Consider the following 9,337-nt stretch of genomic DNA (forward strand, 5'->3'; position numbering starts at 1 on the left):
GACCTTATCCTACTTAACCCAACAGAGTTTTTTACTCTCACTTGACCCGCCCCAGAAAAATTGTACCTTAGAGATTCGAGAAGCTTTACTACACTTGCTGGAGCACGAAAGAGGGAAAAATAATAAAGCGTCAAGCTACTAAGTACCGATTTCACAAGAGTAAGTCCGCCTCCAAAAGATATGGATTTAGATTTCCAATGTGATAGCCTTTTTCCGTACTTTTCTATCACTAGTTTTCATGTGTTTATCTTATTCATTTTATCACTGATGGTAGCCTAAGATAAGTCAACAGAAGTGTACCATGCGAGCAATTTATTTTGTTTGCCATATTGGCAAGTTCAACATTATTGATCCCGATCCTATAAAGATTACTTTTTTTTTTAATATTTACTTTAAGCCCTGAGAGTTTTTCAAAACATTTGAGTAACTTCATAATGTTTGTTAGGTTTGATTCGTTCATTCACTTAAAAAATCACGTCGTCTGCATATTGTAAGTGGGATACCGCAACATTATTTCGGCCCACTTTAATACCTTTGACTCTCCCATGTCAACAGATTTTTTGGCTAAAATATTCAAACCTTCAGCCGCGATGATAAAAAGAAAAGGGGATATGGGATCAACTTGTCTCACCCCTTTTTCTGGCTTGAATTCCTCGGTTGGTGACCGGTTTACTAACATAGAGATGGTGGCGGAAGAAAGACAAGCACATATCCAGTTAACCCACTTTTCCTCGAACCTGAAGTTCCTCATGGTATTAATAATGAAATTCCAATTGAGTTTGTCGAAGGCCTTCTCAAAATCTACCTTAAAAATCAACCCTTTCTTTTTTCTCTTTTTAAATCGTCAATTATTTCATCTGCAATGAGGACACTATCAAGGATAAATATACCACCAATAAACGCACTTTTTCGACCCTGATTACTTTGTGTATAACATTAGCAAGTCTAGCAGATAGGACTTTAGATAAAATTTTGTACACACTGCCTATGCGACTTATCGGTCAAAAAATCAGTAAGAATTAGCGGATTATCATTTTTTGGAATTAAAGTGATAAAAGACACGTTGCATCCTCTCGAGATTTCCATCTTATTCCAAAACCACTCAAAGACTTTCACAACATCACCTTTTATAAGCCACCAGAACTATTTGAAGAATTTCATATTGAAACCATCGGGCCCAGCACCTTAGAACTACCACAGTTTTGCACCGCTTTCCACACTTCATCTTCACTGAATTTGCCCTCTAAGAACATGTTATCGACATTAGAGATACGATTTAATTGGATATTAAAAGTGCCTTGATCAGTGTTACCATTTTTGATGTTACAAGAGTAGAATCTGTAAGTTTCCTCGATCTGATGTGGATTATCTGACCAAATACCGTCGATTTGCAGCCCTCTAATAGCGTCTTTGCTTGCTCTCCTCTTGACGAAATTGTGAAAATGCTTTGAGTTTCCGTCCCCTTCTAAGGTCCATTAATCATAGAATTTTGTTTCATCATATTTGCCTGAATTTTGTCCTTGTATAGCCACTATTTTTTCCCATTCAACCATGTCTTTCTTTCAAAATCAGAGAGTACTCTTGTTTCAGCGACTTGTTCTCTCACGGCCCTACTTTTTTCGTTATCTTTTTCTGTTAGTATTTGACGTCTGTTAATTTTTATTCGTGTCACGTCATTTCTATGACTTATATTATTATTTTAATAATAATATATTCCTAATTATGTGTTATATGAATTTATATGTTCTTATTTAAAGTTGTACGTTTCTACGTATCGTGGATTTCTATCCGGTGAATCATTGCGGTTTTCAAATCAACGATTTGACTTTTGAGACTTTCGAATCCAAATTATTTTATTTATGATATTTTTATATCATATGTGTATATAAAGTATTTCTATATTTTATTTTTCGCGTGTGCATGTTTCCTCCGAATATTTAATCGCGTAACGGTGTTTTCGCGAATCGGGTTTCGTTCAGGCATTCGGGCCACAAGCAATTATCCATAAGATCAAAGTGGGCCAATGGCTCCCACCCCCATGCAAAAACTTGGCAGAACATGGCCACATCCCCCTCCCATTTTTATTTTTGCATTTTATGTTTCTCATTTACACTTCCATTTCCTAAAAACCTAATTCCCTCATTTCCATTTTTCTTTTTCTCCTTCCTATTTCTCCCTTTGAGCCGTCGCCATATTCACCACCATCATCATCATTTCATCATCAAATCAAGCTTGGAATTTAGGGCTTTTAGCATCAACGGATTGCTCTCGTTCTTCTCTACGCGTCTATATAAATCATTTCTTGATTAGGGTATAATCACAAACCCTAGATTTTTCATTTTATTTTTACTAATTATGATCTTATTTTGATATGATAGTACTTGTGTATGATTGTGTTGTTGATTTGATGCTTAGGAATACTTGATTTCATGTGTTTTCGGTATGATTAAAAGCGGACAACAGACTTTTTGTTAAAATCAGTGCACTTAACACATGTTTATGATTAATAAAAGTGTATAAATGAGTTCCACTCATCAAGTACATAATTTTAGGCTTTGGATTCATGTCGTTTCGAGTTACAGATCAAAAATTATGCATGAATTAGGGTTTTAATGAGATTGAAATGTGATATCTTGTAAGACCAGGTTTGGTCCGACTTTGTGGCCATATTTGGAGTCTTTAGGGTGTATCATTGGGTTAGGGTTGATGATTGGATAGACATTCTGTTAAAATACAATGCAAATTTGGAATAATATGGAATTTGTAAATATGTATGAAAAAATATCTAGATATTAATATGTATAAGAAAATATCTAGATATTAATATGTAAAAGAAATATCTAGATATTTATATGTAGAAAAATCTAGATAATATAAATATTTGTAGGTGAGAAATATCTAGATATTTATCCATGGAAATATCTAGTGTGTAGAAACTTCCATGGACAAGTATAAGAGGAGTTTCATTTGTAATCAAGTTGTGAAAAGAGTGAGTTGAGAAGTAGAGAAGAAGTAAGAAGTGAGAAGAGTGTGAGTAGAGAAGAAAATCTTGTAAGTAAGTAATATTGTAATTGTATTTTGTATTAATAAAAGTGTTCTTTGTTAAGTTTCCCGGTTAAGCCTTAGTTCGTGTTTGAGTTCTTAGTGCACTTGTGTTATTTTTATAATATGGTCGGCTCTGCCGCCTAAGTGATATATGGTCGGTTATACCGCCTGAATGATATATGGTCGACACTGTCGCCTAAGTACTATTGTGCACTAAGAATTCATAAAATTAAAGGCTAATCAACGCCAAAGTATTGGTGTAGTAAGTCTAGTATAGTCTAGATCCTCTATAGTGGGTGTGTTGGGCTCGTCGAAGCATCCAACGATTGGTATCAGAGCGAGGTTATTCGGGACCATTGCTAGTGGAGGTACTCATCGGTAAACGTTAAACGTTTACATCGTCTTGTTAACAGAAGGCCCTAAGGTAGATTCTGTTAGAGCACAGTTAGGAACTGTGAAAGCTCATTGGTCTGGGACCAAACTTATTGGACGTTGGACGTCATGATGGCAGATCTTGCGAGTACAAGCAGTGGAATCAAGAGTCTCAATAACCACAACTATGATTATTGGCGGACTTGTATAGAATCCTACTTACAAGGACAGGATTTGTGGGAAATAGTTGCTGGCAGTGACACAACACCTCCACCGAAAGAAAATGCCGAAACCTTGAGAAAATGGAACATCAAGGCCGGGAAGGCTTTATTTATATTGAAGACTACAATCGAGGAGGATCTATTGGAGCACATCCGTGACGAGAAAACACCAAAGGCAGTTTGGGAAACTTTTGAAAAATTATTTTCAAAGAAGAATGAAGCACGCCTCCAGCTCTTGGAAAATGAGCTCGCGGGTATCTCACAAGAAAGTCTGTCTATTTCTCAGTATTTCACCAAGGTGAAATCTATCTGCCGTGAGATATCTCAACTTGCTCCTGAAGAGAAAGTGAGTGAAGCAAGGATGAAGAGAATTATCATTCACGGCTTAAGGTCCGAGTATAATGGATTTATAGCCGCTGTGAGAGGATGGCCTACTCAACCATCATTAATAGAGCTGGAGAATTTATTGGCTAATCAAGAGGCATTAGCCAAGCAGATGAATGAAGTAACCATAAAAGACGGAGAATATACACTCTTCACCAATAAGAAGAAAGCAACATCTCGAAGACAAGAGGCGATGAAAGAAAGTAAGACATATGGGTGGAAGGGTCACCCAAAATCAAAAGGCATCGCTTCAGGTGGAGCTCAACAAGGAAGAAGAGATCATCGCCAACAATACGGGGAAAATGATAAGAGAAAGAATGGTGAATGCTTCAATTGTGGCAAGAAGGGTCATTTTGCTCGAGATTGTAAATTCTCCAAAAGGCGATCTTTTGAAGGAAATGTGGCCAGCGCAAGAGATGAGAAGAAAGAGGTCACATTTGAAGCAACCATTAATGAGGAAACATGGGATGCAGAAGCTAGATTTTCTGTTGAAGCTGGTATGGATGATCAAGCTCTTGCAGCAACCTTAAAGTCAACAATAAACTACAAAGATGATTGAATCATCGATTCTGGGTGCTCACATCATATGACCAATGATGAGACGAAGCTGCAAGAAATGGATGATTACAAAGGAAAGAGAGTCGTGTTGATAGCCGACAATTCAAGGTTGTATATTTCTCACATTGGAAAGACCATAATTCCAAATGAAGGCGGCTCTCATAAGCTCCAACTCGAGAAGGTGTATCTTGTCCCTGGCCTAAAGAAGAATTTACTGTCAGTACCACAATTAACAGCAGAAGGGAACTATATGCTCTTTGGACCAGAAGATGTGTCCGTATTCAAGAGAGTAAAGGTGGTTGGCAATCCAGTTATGCATGGAAGAAAAATAGAATCGGTCTATGTACTATCTGCTCAAACAGCATATGTGGATAAGACTCGAAAGAATGAGACAGCTGATCTTTGGCATAAACGTCTTGGGCATGTGGGCTACAACAAGTTAAAAGAGATGATGATGAAACACATAGTAAATGAGCTTCCTCAAATTGATATCCGAACAGATACAATATGTGCTGGATGTCAATTTGGAAAAGCTCACCAATTGCCATTCAAGGAGTCACAACATCAATCTATATCCGAGGAGGTTCGACCAAGCCAAAAGGAAGTCGAGGAGCATGCACAAGAATTAAGGAGATCAACAAGGCCGAGACAACCTAATCCAAGGTATGCCAATGCTGCTCATGTGGATGAATCAATACCTATTGAGCCTTCTACTTATGAAGAAGTAGCGCAAAGTCGAGAATGGCAGAAAGCGATGAAAGAAGAAATTAATGCACTAAAAGAAAACCAGACATGGAGTTTAGTTCCAAAGCCAAAAGACGTAAAACCAATATCTTATAAATGGGTTTACAAGGTGAAGACTCAATCAGATGGCTCCATTGAAAGTCCAGTGGCGAAGATCACAACAATTCGAGCTCTACTAGCTTTAGCCGCTAGCAAATCTTGGAAGCTGTGGCAGATGGATGTCAAGAATGCTTTCTTACATGGAGAACTTGTCAAAGACATTTATATGGATCAACCAAGAGGCTTTGAGAACAAAATCCATCCCGAGCATGTCTGCAAATTAAAGAAAGCAATATACGGCTTGAAGCAGGCTCCAAGAGCTTGGTACGGGAAGATTGGCGAGTTCTTGGTACAAAGTGGTTTCACAGTTGCTCCTTCAGATTCTAGTTTATTTGTGAAACAAGATCAAGGAAAACTAGCCATAGTTCTAGTATATGTGGATGACTTAATCATCACGGGAGATCACTATAAGGAGATCCAAAAGGATAAGAGATAATCTGTCTATCAGATTTCATATGAAGGAGCTTGGAGAACTCAAACATTTTCTTGGACTCGAAATAGAGCAGAAACGAGAAGGATTATTTCTGGGACAACAGAAATATGTGCGAGATCTTTTACAAAAGTACGGAATGGTTAATTGCAAACCTATTTCAACCCCAATGGATCCGAATACAAAACTACGAGCAGATGAAGGAAAAAGTCTTCAAGATGTTACCATGTATCGAAAGATGGTCGGAAGTCTTATTTATCTCACACTAAGCCGGCCAGACATATCTTATGCAGTTGGAGTGGTTAGTCGATACATGAGCAATCCGAAGAAGCCTCACCTTGATGTTGTACGACGCATCTTAAGGTATGTTAAAGGTACTATTAACTTTGGCATTTTATATAAGAGAACAAAAGAATGTCAGGTGACTGGATATTGTGACGCTGATTACGCTGGAGACTTTGATACACGACGGTCAACAACTGGATACATGTTTAGTCTTGGATCATGATTAATATCATGGTGCAGCAAGAGACAACCAACAGTATCCTTGTCAAGCACTGAAGCAGAATATTGATCGCCATCATCAGCAACACAAGAAATTACATGGTTGAAACAACTAATGGAAGATCTTCATCAATCAACAGACTATCAAGTATAGCTTTTCTGCGCTAACCTATCAGCTATACGTCTAGCAGAGAATCCAGTCTTTCACGCAAGAACAAAACATATAGAAGTACACTATCACTATGTTCGCGAGAAGGTCCTTGAAGGGGAGATCAAGATGGTGCCAACAAAGACAGATGAACAAGTTATAGATATTATCACCAAGAGTCTAAGTAAACCAAAGTTTACAAAATTCAGAGAAGCAATTGGAATGGTTTGCAAGTCATCGTTGGAAGAAAATTTGCATTGAGGGGGAGTGTTAAAATACAATGCAAATTTGGAATAATATGGAATTTGTAAATATGTATGGAAAACTATCTAGATATTAATATGTATAAGAAAAAATCTAGATATTAATATGTAAAAGAAATATCTAGATATTTATATGTAGAAAAATCTAGATAATATAGATATTTGTAGGTGAGAAATATCTAGATATTTATCTATGGAAATATCTAGTGTGTAGAAACTTCCATGGACAAGTATAAGAGGAGTTTCATTTGTAATCAAGTTGTGAAAAGAGTGAGTTGAGAAGTAGAGAAGAAGTAAGAAGTGAGAAGAGTGTGAGTAGAGAAGAAAAGCTTGTAGGTAAGTAATATTGTAATTGTATTTTGTATTAATAAAAGTGTTCTTTGTTAAGTTTCCCGGTTAAGCCTTAGTTCGTGTTTGAGTTCTTAGTGCACTTATGTTATTTTTATAATATGGTCGGCTCTGCCGCCTAAGTGATATATGGTCGGTTATACCGCCTGAATGATATATGGTCGACACTGTCGCCTAAGTACTATTGTGCACTAAGAATTCATAAAATTAAAGGCTAATCAACGCCATAGTGTTGGTGTAGTAAGTATAGTATAGTCTAGATCCTCTATAGTGGGTGTGTTGGGCTCGTCGAAGCTTCCAACACATTCATGTTCGGGTCATCGAAATCTGAGCCACGGATCACCCGGAATGGCTAAAACAAGTTTTGAAACGGATTAAAGAAAAGTTTGTTTCATGGCTGTTCTTCATGACCCCATGAACTGATATTAGGATGTTATTGAGTGTTCTAAGGTGTCGGGATGGTTGGTTGGACGAGGATATATATAAAATTCGTCAAAAACCGACAACCGAGGCTCAAGTTATGACCCGGCGAACTTTTAATTAAACTTATGGTTATGAAATTGAAACTTAGGTTATAAATAATGATTTTCATTATAATTAAATTACTTATGATATAAAAGTAATTATTTTTAATTAATACTTATGATATATATTTATTATATCATTTAATAATTACATTATGATTTAATTATTCTTATAATTAAACTTATGATTAATAATACATTTATTATTAATGGAATACTTATGATAAGTATAAAACTTATGTTATGAGATTATTATATCAAGACTTATAATAAAGGTTAATTATTTATTTATTTATTTATTATAAGACTTAGTTATTAATTATTTATAATACAATTTTATTATAAAATATTTATGGTTTAATAATTATATTAAAATACTTATGATATGTGTAACATTTCATAATTAATTCAAGACACTTATATTATGATTAATAATTCATTATTAATTAATAATACTTATGATATGATTAATATTTAATTAATTAATTAAATACTTATATTATACGGAGTATGTATTATATCATTTAAATCTATATTAACTTTATAATTGAATTTAATTCAATTAAACTTATGATATGACATGTTTATATAAATATTACTTTAAATAATATTATAACTTATATTATTAATATAATTTACACTTTAAATTTCAATGTTTACTAAGTTTGACCAAGGTTGACTTTTGAGTTGACTTTCGGTTGACTTTGACTTTCAGTTGACTTTTGTTGACTTTTCTAATTAAGGAAACTTTCCAAAGATAGAAACTTTCGAAAAATAGAAACTTTCCAAAAAAAGAAACTTTCCGAAGATAGAAACTTTCTAAAAATAGAAAGTACGTGTTATATGTTGTCCTGCTCATATCGAATCATACCGAGTGATGTTTTATGCTTTACTACAATAAGTACTATGGTTATCATACTAAGACTTTAACTAAGTTAGTTATTTATATCGACATGCTTTATTTTTAGGTCGGAGTTGTGGTCATTCTTGATCACTTTACCGTTGTTGTTCGCATTTCTGTTTCTTTGCTTCATTTGGTTTAAGGTGAGTTATAGTTTTGTTTTTCATACTATTTAAAGTATTTTTCGAATGGGATTACATGAAATTTTTGTTTTACGTTTAGACACAAGTGGAAATTAATTTAAATTATTCATTATGAGTTGAATGAAAATATTCTCTAGTCTGGTAACTGTAATCAATGGTTTCTACTGGTGAACGCGAATCCTATGGATAGATCTATCGGGATTGACAGCCCCATTTCGAGCTAGCCGCGCTAGCAATTTATAATCGGAATGTATTAGTACTTCGTTATTTTTGAAGATACACCTGTTCAGTGTATAATGTTGTTTGGTAAGGGTATGTAAATGGTTAAGTGGTTACCAGGTGACTCATGGATTAATGGAATAATATTTTTATGTTTTCTAACATTTGAAATGTTGTGGTCTAAAGTTTATACGTTATTTAAAACCTATAATTCACTCAACATTTTTGTTGACAGTTTACTCGCATGATTTCTCAGGTACTTGATTGTTTGGCTTCCGTTGTGCCAGAGAGTTTGCATGCATGTTGGCAGATTTTATTTAAACATTTAAACTTGCATTCTACTTTTGGTTTTATTACTTTGTGGGTGTTTTGTTGACTTGGTTTTTGGTCAACTTTGGTTATTTACATATGTTGGGTTTTTTTCTAAACTTAAA

The sequence above is a fragment of the Rutidosis leptorrhynchoides genome, chromosome 5 (genome assembly GCF_046630445.1).
Source record: "Rutidosis leptorrhynchoides isolate AG116_Rl617_1_P2 chromosome 5, CSIRO_AGI_Rlap_v1, whole genome shotgun sequence".
NCBI classification, from domain to species: domain Eukaryota; kingdom Viridiplantae; phylum Streptophyta; class Magnoliopsida; order Asterales; family Asteraceae; genus Rutidosis; species Rutidosis leptorrhynchoides.